The sequence below is a fragment of the Schistocerca piceifrons genome, chromosome 4 (assembly GCF_021461385.2).
Source record: "Schistocerca piceifrons isolate TAMUIC-IGC-003096 chromosome 4, iqSchPice1.1, whole genome shotgun sequence".
NCBI classification, from domain to species: domain Eukaryota; kingdom Metazoa; phylum Arthropoda; class Insecta; order Orthoptera; family Acrididae; genus Schistocerca; species Schistocerca piceifrons.
The window spans coordinates 581013818-581027776 of NC_060141.1; the positions used below are offsets into that span (position 1 = coordinate 581013818).

At 46.0% G+C, this 13959-nt stretch overlaps 1 long non-coding RNA gene across 1 annotated transcript in view; it reads left to right on the top strand.

The window, feature by feature from the left end:
- LOC124795438 overlaps positions 1 to 13959 on the top strand; it is a 511127-nt gene that overhangs the window by 479134 nt on the left and 18034 nt on the right. The window contains exon 3 of the long non-coding RNA XR_007016693.1: positions 12923 to 13005. This is a non-coding gene — a long non-coding RNA (uncharacterized LOC124795438). The remainder of the gene's footprint in view (positions 1 to 12922; positions 13006 to 13959) is intronic.

The window sequence follows — 13959 nt, forward strand, 5'->3', positions numbered from 1 at the left end:
CACGTGTCTCTGTGAACTGTGTGCGTCATGTCGAGGTAGTCTCGTGGCCGGCAAGATGGCCAGATCTGTTCCCGATAGGACATGTCTGTGAGCAGCTCGGACATAAACTCCGCAGTACCAGTATTCATGATACCAAGGACCAGTTACAACAGTTGCGGCCCAACCTGCCTCAGAAGAGGATACAAAGACCTTACGACACTCTTCTAAACCGAGACTGTGCGTGTATTCAAGCCAGGGTCGTCTGCAACGTCATACTGGTACGTAGTCTCATGCTGCCAAGTTCTTTGCAAATTTAACTCGATTCTGTAATCACTGGAATAACATCACACACCCTCTCAATCAGTGAAGTCTCGTTTTATTTCCTTGCCGGCCGGAGTGGCCGTGCGGTTCTAGGCGCTACAGCCTGGAACCGCGAGACCGCTACGGTCGCAGGTTAGAATCCTGCCTCCGACATGGATGTGTGTGTTGTCCTTAGGTTAGTGAGGTTTAAGTGGTTCTATGTTCTAGGGGACTGATGACCTCAGAAGTTGAGTCCCATAGTGCTCAGAGCCATTTGAACCATTTTTTATTTCCTTCCTTCCTTTCTGAGCGCTTCACTTTTTTGAGCCAAGTGATTTTTGGTAGCAACAGCATTTAGTGAATTTGGTGTGAATCAATCTTTGCCTGACCCATTTTATTGCTTCTCGAAAATGAATATACGGCGGGCGTTCAATAAGTAATGAAACACATTTTTTCTCGGCCAGTTTCGGGAGAAAAAAATGAGGCATTTGTTGTGGGGCATATATTTCCACTACAGCCCCCATAATTTCATGAAGTTCTGATAGGTGGCGACGCTATACGTAGGCTTCAAAACGGAGTCTCTAGCGAAGCTGCGTTCCAAGCAGAGAGCTGTCGAGTCCCTTTTGGCGGAAAACCAGACCATCGCAGATATTCATAGGCCCTTGCAGAATGTCTGCGGAGATCTGGCAGTGAACAAAAACACGCTGAGTCGTTGGGCGTAGCGTCTGTCATCATCGCAACTGTTCTTCCTCATCCATCCTACAGCCAGAATCTTTCACCTTCCTACTTCCATCTGTTTGGCCCCATGAATGATGTACTCCGCTGGAAGCAGTACTTGAATGATGGGAAGGATGGACATAGAGGCTCCCCCAGGAAGGTGGCTTAGGATCGTAAAATTGAAATGGAGATTATTTTGAAAATTGAGGCTTTGCGGGGAATGGAATGGGGAACAGTGTCGTGTTTTGGAATTGTGAATAAAAGCAACCTGCCCACAGAAAAAATGTATCACATTACTTATTGAAGGCCCCTCGTAGTTGCTGGAGATGCTTAGGTGGAACTCAATACATAACAGTAAAATGAGGAGGATGCTATCAGCTCAGTTGAAGCTGTGCGGCGTGCTGGTTCGTTGAGTGGTACTGGCTTGGTAGTGAAGACGTGAGCGCGCCGTTTCGCTGGCCAGTCCGCCGCCTGCTACGCCACGGGACAATGCGAGCCGACAGACAACGGGACGTGACTGGCCAGACAGAGACAGTGGCATCGGAAGCGGCTGTTTGGCGCGCGACACGCTCTTTCGCAGCCGGAAGGTGGCCTCACCCCACCCCTTCTGGAGGAAGTCACGTCGGCGGACTCCGCCCGCACCAAGCCGTGACAGTTTGTACTCGTCATCTCGGGCGCCGTCTTTCATTATAGACAGACAGCGCAATAGTGTTTCAATCGACGATGCACTGGCAGAGTCATACCGGGTGGTTGTACTCGTAATTACAGGGTGGTCCATTGATCGTGACCGGGCCCAAATATCTCACGAAATAAGCGTCAAATGAAAAACTACAAAGAACTAAACTCGTCTAGCTTGAAGGGGGAAACCAGATGGCGCTATGGTTGGCCCGCTAGATGGCGCTGCCATAGGACAAACGGATATCAACTGCGTTTTTCAAAATAGGAGCCCCCATTTTTTATCACGTATTCATGTAGTACGTAAAGAAATTTAGTTGGACCACTATTTTCGCTTTGTGACAGATGGCGCTGTAATAGTCACAAACATATGGCTCACAATTTTAGACGAACAGTTGGTAACAGGTAGGTTGTTTAAATTAAAATACAGAACGTAGGTACGTTTGGACATTTTATTTCGGTTGTTCCAATGTGATACATTTACCTTTGTGGACTTATCATTTCTGAGAACGCGTGCTGTTACAGCTTGATTACCTGTAAATAGCACATTAATGCAATAAATGGTCAAAATTATGTCCGTCAGCCTCAATGCATTTGGCAATAAGTGTAGCGACATTCCTCTCAACAACCAGTAGTTCGCCTTTCGTAATGTTCGCACATGCATTGACAATGCGCTGACGCATGTTGTAAGGCGTTGTCGGTGGATCACGATAGCAACTATCCTTCAACTTTCCCCACAGAAAGAAATCCGGGGACTTCAGATCCGGTGAACGTGAGGGCCATGGTATGGTGCTTCGTCGACCAATCCACCTGTCATGACATATTCTATTCAACACCGCTTCAACCGCACGCGAGCTATGTGCCGGACATCCATCATGTTGGAAGTACATCGCCATTCTGTCATGCAGTGAAACATCTTGTAGTAACATCGATAGAACATTACGTAGGAAATCAGCATACATTGCACCATTTAGACTGCCATCGATAAAATGGGGCTAATTATCCTTCCACCCATAATGCTGCACCAAACATTAACCCCCCAAGGTCGCTGATGTTCCACTTGTCGCAGCCATCGTGGATTTTCCTTTGCCCAGTTGTGCATATTATGCCGGTTTACGTTACCGCTGTTGGTGAATGACGCTTCGTCGCTAAATAGAAAGCGTGCAAAAAATCAGTCATCATCCCGTGCCAGTGGCAGAACTGTACACGATGTTCAAAGTCGTCGCTATGCAATTCCTGATGCATAGAAATATGGTACGGGTGCAGTCGATGTTAATGTAGCATTCTCAACACCGACGTTTTTGAGATTCCCCATTCTCGCGCAATTTGTCTGCTACTGGTGTGCAGATTAGCCGCGACAACAGCTAAAACACCTACTTGGGCATCCTCATTTGTTGCAGGTCATGGTTGACGTTTCACATGTTGCTGAACATTTCCTGTTTCCTTAAATAACGTAACTATCCGGCGAACGGTCCGGACACTTGGATGATGTCGTCCAGGATACCGAGCAGCATACATAGCACACGCCCATTGGGCATTTTGATCACAATAGTCATACATAAACACGATATCGACCTTTTCCGCAATTGGTGAACCGTCCATGTTAACACGGGTAATGTATCACGAAGCAACTACCGTCCGCACTGGCGGAATGTTACGTGATACCACGTACTTATACATTTGTGATTATTACAGCGCCATCTATCACAAAGCGAAAAAAGTGATCCAACTAAAACATTCATATTTCTTCACGTACTACACGAATATGTAATAAAAAATGGGGGTTCCTATTTAAGGAAACGCAGTCGATATCCGTTTACCCTACGGCAGCGCCATCTAGCGGGCCAACCATAGCGCCATCGGGTTTCCCCCTCCAAGCTAGACAAGTTTCGTACTTTGTAGTTTTTTTCGTTTCACGCTTATTTCGTGAGATATTTGGCCCGGTCACGATCAGTGGACCACCCTGTATACTGCTTCCCCCGTATACCTCGCAAAGAGGCCATGAAGATAAAACTGGAGATATTCGAGACGATTTGGAGGCTTACCGGCAATCGTTCTTCCAGCGAACCATTGACGACTGGAACGGAAAGGAAATAAGTCCCCTCTGCTTGCGGAGCATAAATGTAGATGTGTATGGTTCTTGCACTTTCAGATATTCCGCTGACTGTAGTTAACGTGATGTTTACTTATCGCAAAACGATTTTAGAAAGTAAATTTCGTTGCCTTGCACTGGACGAGATAGTTTGATCATCGACACGCGAAGTCAGTGGTGTTGTTTCTGCATAACTACATTGTCTGAGGACTAATAGCACTGAAACATCAGTTACGCGTGCAAGTTCGTGCTGAAATCTCTCTTATCAAATGGTTGCAGGAAATACATTTCCATTACATAAACATGTCATGAACTGCTTCGAGTTTGTTCCACTGCGTCTGTCGATACACAAAGAAAACAGGCAATAATCAACATTGACGATCTTTTAAGATCTATATCTACAGCATATAAATATCCCGCAAGCCATGATACAATCCAACATCGCTATTTGAACCTCCCTTTTATGTTCCACTCGCGAATGGAGCTTTAGAAAAACATCCTAGTTCCTTCGTAGGCACCATCTATTTATTTCTTATGTACTCCTTCCGTGGTTTGAACAATGTAGACAGTAGAATATAGTCTCGAGTATTAGGTCTCTGAAAGTTCGCACTGGTGTTTCCTCAAAAACAGTCCTCTCTCTTCCAACTGCACCCAAGATTGCCGAGCATCTCTACAATGCTGTCGTAGTAACTGAAACAGATAGTTAGGCATCCAACAGCATTCCTCTGGAAGCCTTCCATATCTTTCGTTCAGACCAGGCGAAGCAAGTACTCGGGGAGAGATTGTACAAGAGTCTCGTGTGCTGTCGCCTTTTCAAATGCAAGTAATTCTCTCGACTGTCCTAAGTTGTCTGTTTGTCAGTATTACAATGATTTTGTCTTTCCGTATAGCTTCGCAGTGTCGTCCCGGGATGTTTAATCGATGTGTCTATCTTCTGCGGCATAGTGCTCTTGATGTACCGGTTATTTTGTCTGAGTTACTCAACAAGTACAGTTTTCAAGTGCTATTTAAATTGCCTGACTGGTCACATTCAGAATAAAAGAGTTTCTATAATGCATCTTTGGCTCACTACTGACATATTTCTGTTGCTAATGTGCGCTCGCCAACTAGAATATGTTACTGGTATCTACTCGTCAAAAATTCTTCGACTTGATTATACGTTTGAGAAGATACTCTGAATGATATAGATTATGGATAGAAAGACCTGGAGTCCGCTTGTGATTGATCAACGGAGCTACCAAGAATAAACCAAGCAATGAAAATTTCTTTCCCTGAAGCTAAGAAAGATTACTGAGTTTTTCTTAAATGTAGCCGCCTCACCAATGTCTAGTGGGCGATCTGACGTGGTGATTACGGTTCTGGACTCGCATTCGGTAGGTGCGACTTTCAGATAATTGTCCGTCCATCCAGATAAGGTTTTTCGTGGTTATCCTAAGTCAGTTAAGGCGAATGCCGAAATGGTTTGTTTGGAAGTGGGATATCCTATTTCCTCCACCATCTTAGTCGCATTCTTCTGCTTTGTCTCTAATGATTTCATCGTCGACGGGACGTTGAAGTCCTACCGGCCGTTCTTCGTTTTCACCCGATGTTTGCGGACCAGACCTAACAATCCGCAAAGGCGACTCACACAAGGCCGAATGAATCAGCAGTCTACACAACAGCGTCAGAATATCTGAAACGTGCTCAGAGCTTTCAATGAAGTGACTCAGCGGTCAAGGAACGAATGATAAAGGTTGCTTTTTGAATTACCTGTGTCATAGCGGGGGACACCTAACAGATATGGCCTGGCGCATTAGGGAAGCAGCACGTTTTTAAACGACGGAAGACGTCATAATAATTGCACGAACCTAGTACTCAAATGCAGCAGCCATTCTTCACGAGTCTATCTAAATTTGTTAACCGCACTGCAGAACCAAATTCCAGTCTGATTTCCTTAAATTAGCTCGATAGTCAGGTTCTTAATACGGCAAACCGCGTTATTTATTACTAGCTGAGTACACGGCGTTTCGCGGGTATGTATTTATTCAAATTCTCCTCCCTCTCTCTATACCTATCGCCTCCCCCCTCCCTCTATCTCCTCCTCCCCTCTCTGTGTCCATCTCCTCCCCTCTCTCTCTCTCTCTCTATCTTCTCCTCACCCTTTGTTCGCCTTCTCTTCCTTTTCTCGGTTTATTTCTTTCTCCCCATCTCTCTGCGTATCTCCTCCTCCTCCTCCTCCTCCTTCCTATCTCTGCCCATCTCCTCCTATTCCCTTTCTCTTTTCTTCCCTTTCTCTAACCATTTGCCATCACCTCTCTCTCTGTGCTTCTCCTCCTCCCCATATCTATGTCTTTGTCCTCCTTCCCTCTTTCCTAGTCTTTATGTGGCCATCTTTTCCTCACCCTTCCCTCTCCGTGTTATCACCGCCACCCCAATACGAGGTTACCGGTTCTACCTCCACCGTATTTCCTTCCAGATGGTAATATGTGTACCACGTTTGGTAGAAACAGACCAAGGAGTTGATGAGGAAGTTTTTAGCAATGGCTTCGTCAACTTCTTATTTATATACACTATGTGATCAAAAGTATTCGGACATCTGGCTGAAAATTACTTGCAAGTTCGTGGCACCCTCCATCGGTAATACAGGAATTCAATATGCTGTTGACCCACCCTTAGCCTTGGTAACAGCTTCCACTCTCGCAAGCATACGCTCAATCAGATGCTGGAAGGTTTCTTGGGGAATGGCAGCCCATTCTCCACGGAGTGCTGCACTGAGGAGAGATATCGATGTCGCTCGGTGAGACCTGGCACGAAGACGACGTTCCAAAACATCCCAGGTCAGGACTCTGTGCTGGCCAGTCCATTACAGAGATGTTTCTGACGTGTAACCTCTCCGCCACAGGCAGTGCATTATGAGCAGGTGCTCGATCGTGTTGAAAGATGCAATCGCCATCCCCGTATTGCTCTTCAACATTGGGAAGCAAGAAGGTGCTTAAAACATTAATGTGGGACTGTGGTGTGATAGTGCCACGCAAAACAACAAGGATTGCAAGCCCCCTCCATGAAAAACACAACCACACCATAACATCACTGCCTCCGAATTTTACTGTTGGCACTACACACGCTGGCAGATGACGTTCACCGGGCATTCGCCATACCCACACCCTGCTATCGGACCGCCACATTGTGTACCATGATTCGTCACTCCACACAACGTTTTCCAATGTTCAATCGTCCAATGTTTAAGTTCCTTACACCAAGCGAGACTTTTGGCATTTACCGGCGTGATGTGTGGCTTATGAGCAGCCGCTCGACCATGAAATCCAAGTTTTCTCGTCTCCCGCCTAACTGTCATAATATTTGCAGTGGGTCCTGATGCAGTTTGGAATTCCTGTGTGATGCTCTGGATAGATGTTTGCCTGTTACACATCGCGACCCTCTTCAATTGTCGGCGGTCTCTATCAGTCAACAGACGAGGTCGGCCTGAACGCTTTTGTGCTGTACGTGACCCTTCACGTTTCCACTTCACTAGCACATCGGAAACAGTGGATCCAGGGATGTTTAGGAGTGTGGAAATTTCGCGTACAGACGTATGACACAAGTGACACCCAATCACCTGCCCACGTTCGAAGTCGGAGTTCCGAGGAGCGCCCCATTCTGCTCTCTCACGATGTCTACTGACTACTGAGGTCGCTGATATGAAGTACCTGGCAATATCTTGCAGTGCAATGCACCTAATATGAAAAACGTTTGTTGCTGGGGGTGTCCGGATACTTTTGATCACATGGTGTACATTGTGGACGTCAGCACTGTTCTGTCATTGTAAAACCGAAATAATTTTCGCTTGCAGTTATCTGACGTCGCTTGTGTAAGAACAGTCAATTTGCCAAGAAAATAAAGCATAAAAAATTAAGATTATGAAGCCAAAAAAGCACAAAATCCACTAATATAACACGAGTGTGAAATGCGAAAATACGTAACTTAACGATGTCAGCAGACGACTATACGGTCAAAACTTTATTCGATAGAAACCTTGACGTGCTGTGACGCTACGTAACGGTCCGTTGTCGACCTGTGCGAATGCCGCTTTTTGAAATTCATTATGGAATTGTTTTGACGTGACGTGAGATGCCGGACACTGTGAATTGGCCTTAAACAAACTGCCTCGTCTCGAGATCACGTGACAGTTCCGACTTAATGTTGACAAAATGCGCAGAGCGTAATGACCACTCCAGAGATATTTCTGCTGTATGTGTGATACCAGAAGTGAACATAGGAAAGTTCGGAGATTGACAGTCGCCCGGTAAGTTGAACCAAAGATCTTTGTGTTGAATATTCCGCACAACAAAAAGAAGCTAAGTGCAATATACCAGTGACACTAATATTCGTCCACCCTTGCTGTAGCTACTGTTTCCCTGGGATCTAGGTCGACAGAGACAATAAATGTTCAGTTTCCTGTAGCACTCTTTTTTTGTGTGGCAACTGTAGCAATTCTGCTATTTAAGTTCCCCAATTGATAAGTAAAACCCGTTCAAAAATGGCTCTGAGCACTATGGGACTCAACATCTTAGGTCATAAGTCCCCTAGAACTTAGAACTACTTAAACCTAACTAACCTAAGGACATCACACACACCCATGCCCGAGGCAGGATTCGAACCTGCGACCGTATCAGCCCCGCGGTTCCGGACTGCAGCGCCGGAACCGCACGGCCACCGCGGCCGGCTAAAACCAGTTCAATTAATATATCAGCACAGAGAAATTATTGTGCAAAAAGAAAATAAATTCAATTTTATGTTATTGAATCTTTAAATAGTGTGCAAGAAGAAAATAAAACTAACTTTATGTTATAGAAAATAAAGTTAGTTTATATACAGAAATACGATGCACTGGCATTTTCACTTTTTAAATTCTCTGTCTATTTAATGCAAATAAATGGAGTGAGGTGTTGGTTATGTTGAAGCTTCAGCTCAATATTTGTACAACTGCTTAGCTCACTATATTTCCTCACAATAAAATACTTTTTGTGTGAGAAAAGATTGTCAGTAATAATTCAAGCGGTAGAGCATTTGGCTGCAAAAGCCAAGAATCTGGTTTCGAATTCCGGTCCGGCACACGGTTTTAGTTTAACAGGAAGTCTCAGTTCCATAGAATTTAATATTACCGGACGCAGCGTAATGATTTCTGCGTCTTTGCTAATTCTGAATACGCTGCACTATTGCTTTTCTTACTGCTTATACTTGCTGTAGAGCACGTTCCATTTGCAATTGAATACGCCCTGAGCTGCAGACGCTTCGCAAATCTCCATGAAATGAGTCTTTGTACGTGTTTCTGTTCTGAGTGACTGACGCTGCCGTAACTGTCGGAAAATTTCCAGCGTGTCTCCTTCGCCGGCCAAGGAGAATCACCGTATAATCCAGACCGGTCGTGTGGGAGAGCAGAGGCGAGCGTGCGGTGCGGCAAGCACTCGGTTCCGCCAGAGCGTCGTCTCGAGACTACCGAAACATTTGTTCCACTCCGAACGGGCCCCGCCGCCGACAGGCCCGGAGATCTTCTCAGATGATTGCGGGGACAATTTTTGCTTCGTTTTGGTTTAAAAGGTTCCTTTCGGGACAATGACGGGCGGAGCGATTCGAAACAGAGCAATTAAGCCCTCGTCCCACGAGACGCGCTGCGGAGGAAGAGGATGATGGCAGGCGATAAGGCGGCGACGGGCTAAGTAACGAGCCGAGCCGAGTCGGGGCGAGCGCGCCCGAGCGCAGCCGAGCGGCGGCTGCCGGAGGACGGGGACGCCTTGTTTAGACTGCATTTCCCCAGAGGACACTGCTGTCGCTCTTCACGCTAACGGCTCCTCGCCTGCCGACGGCGCTGCTGCGCCGCTTTCGCTGAGAGCTGAGTGAGAGTTTGTGCTCCTGAGACAAGGGGAGCTGCAGTCTGCGCCTCGGAGATACGCGAGCGCGCTGACAACGCCGGAACGCAAATGTTTCGCCAGCCTCTGGGATTTGTAGCTTTGATACGCAAAGTTTTAAGACGGCATTCTTTGCATTTCTTCGTAACCACTGAGAGAATCTCGAGAGGTTTCTGTTGCTATTCTGATAAGTGGTACCTCGAGGCAGCAGGTACTCTTTTTTTAGCTGGCCACCCCACGAACATGTCAAAACAAAGAAACGTTCATGCTCCCTTTTATGTATCAGCTTCTCCAAGCTCGTTGCTGCAATAACGCTATGCGAAAAATTTAGCGTGTTGTTAGCTGTTTGCCTGGAGGATTCGGAGTGCTGTAGATTGTGTCCAGGTTGATGCCTTGTCCCTAGTTTTCGCAAAGGCGTTCGTTTGATACAGCTCCGCACTGACAGTTTTTTAAGAATGTAAGCATAGCGTTCCAAGGGCAGTCACATTCAATTAAGTTCTCCTGGTTAGGTGATCGCACTGTCAATTCTCCAACGTTTCGCCATCTGTTGGCAATGGCAATGGCCTGTGTGTGTTTTTTATACCTGCTAAATGAGATGTAGATATGTATATAGACAGCTCATCCATCCCGGGAATCGAGAATCCCGACGATGTTTGACTATTAACGAGGTTGATACTGGGAAGATATCGGTCCCGAGACTTCAAGACTTTGGGGAATGTTGTAATTCTAAATTTGAAGTCGAATAATAAATGACAAACGATATATTTTTTCGTGCGATATAATTACAAATAAACAATTTTCGGATTTTTTTCTTTACATGTATAGGATACCTTGCTTCTTACCAAATTTCATGATACAGGTCAACGGGAAGTACCCTACACTTTTTGATGGGTGGACTTGCAAGTATCAAAATATGTGACATAAATGGTTGTGTCTTTTTGCATTCACTTATAAGCTTAATTTTTTCCTATCGCCAAGGGATCATAGATCTTAGTATGTAACATAAATTTCAACTTAATATGTCCATCCGTTCCTGAGAAAAAAGCACTCTTAAGAGACGACCAAACAGTCGAATAACAAATCTCAAAAAGAATTTTTTTGTGATGTAGTTACAAATTAACAGTATTCGTACTTTTTCCTTTACGTTTACGGTGAAAACTTGCAGCTTGCCAAATTTCATGATTCTAGGTCAACGGGAAGTATTCTATAAGTGTTGATGACTGAGTTGTGGAGTACCAAAATATGTGATGGCAATGGCAGTATGGTTGCACTGACTTAGAAATTTCAGTTTCGCAATAAAACCTGGATTAAACACTGAAAATTTCAATTTTGCTGTAAATACTGTTTAGTTTTAAGTAACAGACGGGAAGATAACAAGTGATTATGTGGCCATTTATACACTGAAGCGCCAAAGAAACCCGTATGGGCATGCGTATTCAAATACAAAGATATGTAGACAAGCAGATCGGCAACGCCTATATAAGACAACCGGTGTCTGGCGCAGTTGTTAGATCGGTTACTGCTGCTACAATGGTAAATTATCAACATTTAAGTGCGTTTGAATGTGGTGTTATAGTCTGCACAGGAACGATGGTACACAGCATCTCCGAGGCAGCGATGAAGTGGGGATTTTGCGTTACGACCATTTCACGAGCGTACTGTGAATAACAGGAATCTGGTAGTCCGTACCCGGTAGCTGAGCGGCCAGCGTGACAGAATGTCAATCCTAAGGGCCCGGGTTCGATTCACGGCTGGGTGGGAGATTTTCTCCGCTCAGGGACTGGGTGTTGTGTCGTCCTAATCATCATCATCATTTCATCCCCATCGATGCGCAAGTCGCCGAAGTGGCGTCAAGTCGGAAAGACTTGCACCCGGCGAACGGTCTAACCAACGGGAGGACCTAGTCACACGACGACATCATGAATCCGGTAAAACACCAAATTTTCGACATCGCTGCGGCGGGAAAAAGATGCTGCAAGAACAGGACCAATGACGCCTGAAGAGAATCGTTCAACGTGACGGAAGCGCAACCCTACCGCAAATTGCTGTAGATTTCATTGCTGAACCATCAACAAGTGTCAGCGTGGGAACCATTCAACGGAACATCATAGATATGGGCTTTCGGAGCCTAAGGCCCATTCGTGGACCCTTACTGACTGCACGGCAAAAAGCTTTACGCCTCGCCTCGGCCCGTCAACACCGACATTGGGATGTTGATGACTGGAAACGCATTGCCTGGTCGTACGAGTCTCGCTTCAAATTGTATCGAGCGGCTGGAAGTGTACGGGTATGGAGATAACCTCATGAATACACGGACCCTGCATGTCAGCAGGGGACTGTTCATGCTGGTGGAGGCTTTGTAACGGTGTGAGGCGTGTGCAGTTGGAGTGATATGGTTCAAATGGCTCTAAGCACTATGAGACTTAACATCTGAGGTCATCAGTCCCCTAGACTTAGAACTACTTAAACCTAACTAACCTAACGACATCACACACATCCATGCCCGAGGCAGGATTCGAACCTGCGACCGTAGCAGCAGCGCGGTTCCGGACTGAAGCGCCTAGAACCGCTCGGCCACAGCGGCCGGCGAGTGATATGGGACCCCTGGTACGTCTAGATACGACTCTGAAAGGTGACACTTACGTAAGCATCCTGTCTATCACCTGGAACCATTCACGTTCATTGTGCATTCCGACGGACTTGGGCAATTCCAGCAGGACAGCGCGAGACTCACACGTCCGCTGGCCACCAAACTCCCCAGACACGAACATTATTGAGCATACCTGGGATGCCTTGCAACGTGCTGTTCAGAAGAGGTCTCCACCCTCTCGTACTCTTGCGGATTTGTGGACAGCCCTGCAGGATTCATGGTGTCAGTTCCCTCCAGCACTAAATCAGACATTAGCCGAGTCCATGCCACTTATGCGTGCTCGTGGGGGCCCGACACGGTATTAAGCAGGTGCACCAGGTTTTTGGCTCTTCAGTGTATATTATCACTCAGTTTCTAGATGTTTCACCACATCTGGTTTGTGAACCTAGTAAGACACTGACTACATGCGTAAATAAAGTGATCGACATGTCGTAAAGCCTGATAGGTTCGCGACACACCTAACGTGCAGGGGTAACGCAGGTTGATCTTAACTGAGGAAGGTTACTAGGAAAACTACCGCAGACTACCGTTACTTATGGTAGCCTACGGTAGCTTTACAACTCTAGTTGTTGCTGATGTGAGACGCACACATACTGATGGAGTCCTCGGTTGTGCATGTTGCAGGAGGGCAGTTCCATGGCAGCGTCCGGCGGGGGCGCGCAGACGCTGGGCAGCCGTCGCTGAGGACCCGGTCCACTGAGATCTGCGTGAGTAGCGCCGACTGGCTCCTCTGCTCTGCTCGCCTCTCCAAAGGCGCGTTTATTTCAGACGGACCGGCCCGTAATTAATTACGGCAGCGACGGCGGCCGCTCGAGTATGGCCCAGATTCAGATCCATACACTCGTATTAATTTAGTTCCTCGCGGCACACGCCGCAGGCGCTTTGAATGAAATAAGTTCAAGGCCTCTCCTGCGGCACACTGGTGCAAATTAATTAAGGCACTGAAAGCGACGTTTAATTTTCGTCTTTCCCGCTGGAAATTAAGCCCCTCTTGTAATGGAATCTCCTGCCTCCTTCTGCGTTGCGCCTTTTCCAGATTTGACGTCTTTGTAATCGTCCCTTTTGTTGCGGTGATGTAATTCTAATTATTCCGGCGGTGCTCTCGTTTTTTTGACGCGCCGTAACCTTGAAGCTTCATTTTGATAATGCCACAGGACATCACTGAAATTGCTTTTTCGCGGCTTACTCACTTTATATTATTTTTTCGAAGGTTTCACCCATTACGCAATTGTAGAAAATGAAATTTTTCACCTCTTGGGATCTTACCTACGAAGAAAAAAGAATCTGGCATTGGAAAGATGTGTCTGTCTTCTCATTTCCCCTGGAACATTTTTTTCTTCAGAAATGAGATAAATTTTAACTTTATAATCGATTCAGGGGATATCTTCAGTTCTTTAGATCACATCATTATCATTAGCGTGATTACCACCGTCATTTTTCGTCCACTGCCGTAGAAAGATCGTCCTACAAACTTCTCCTCACCTTTCTCTTTACATTTCAAATTACACTATCTAATCAAAACTGTTTGGACACGTCATTATAATCGGGAATTGACCACTAGAAGTCACGAGAGGCGGCTGCAACAGTATAAAAGAAGGCGCGAAGTGTTGTGTTTACGGCAAGAAAGGAAGGATGAATTGATTGTTGGTGTTAATAACGAT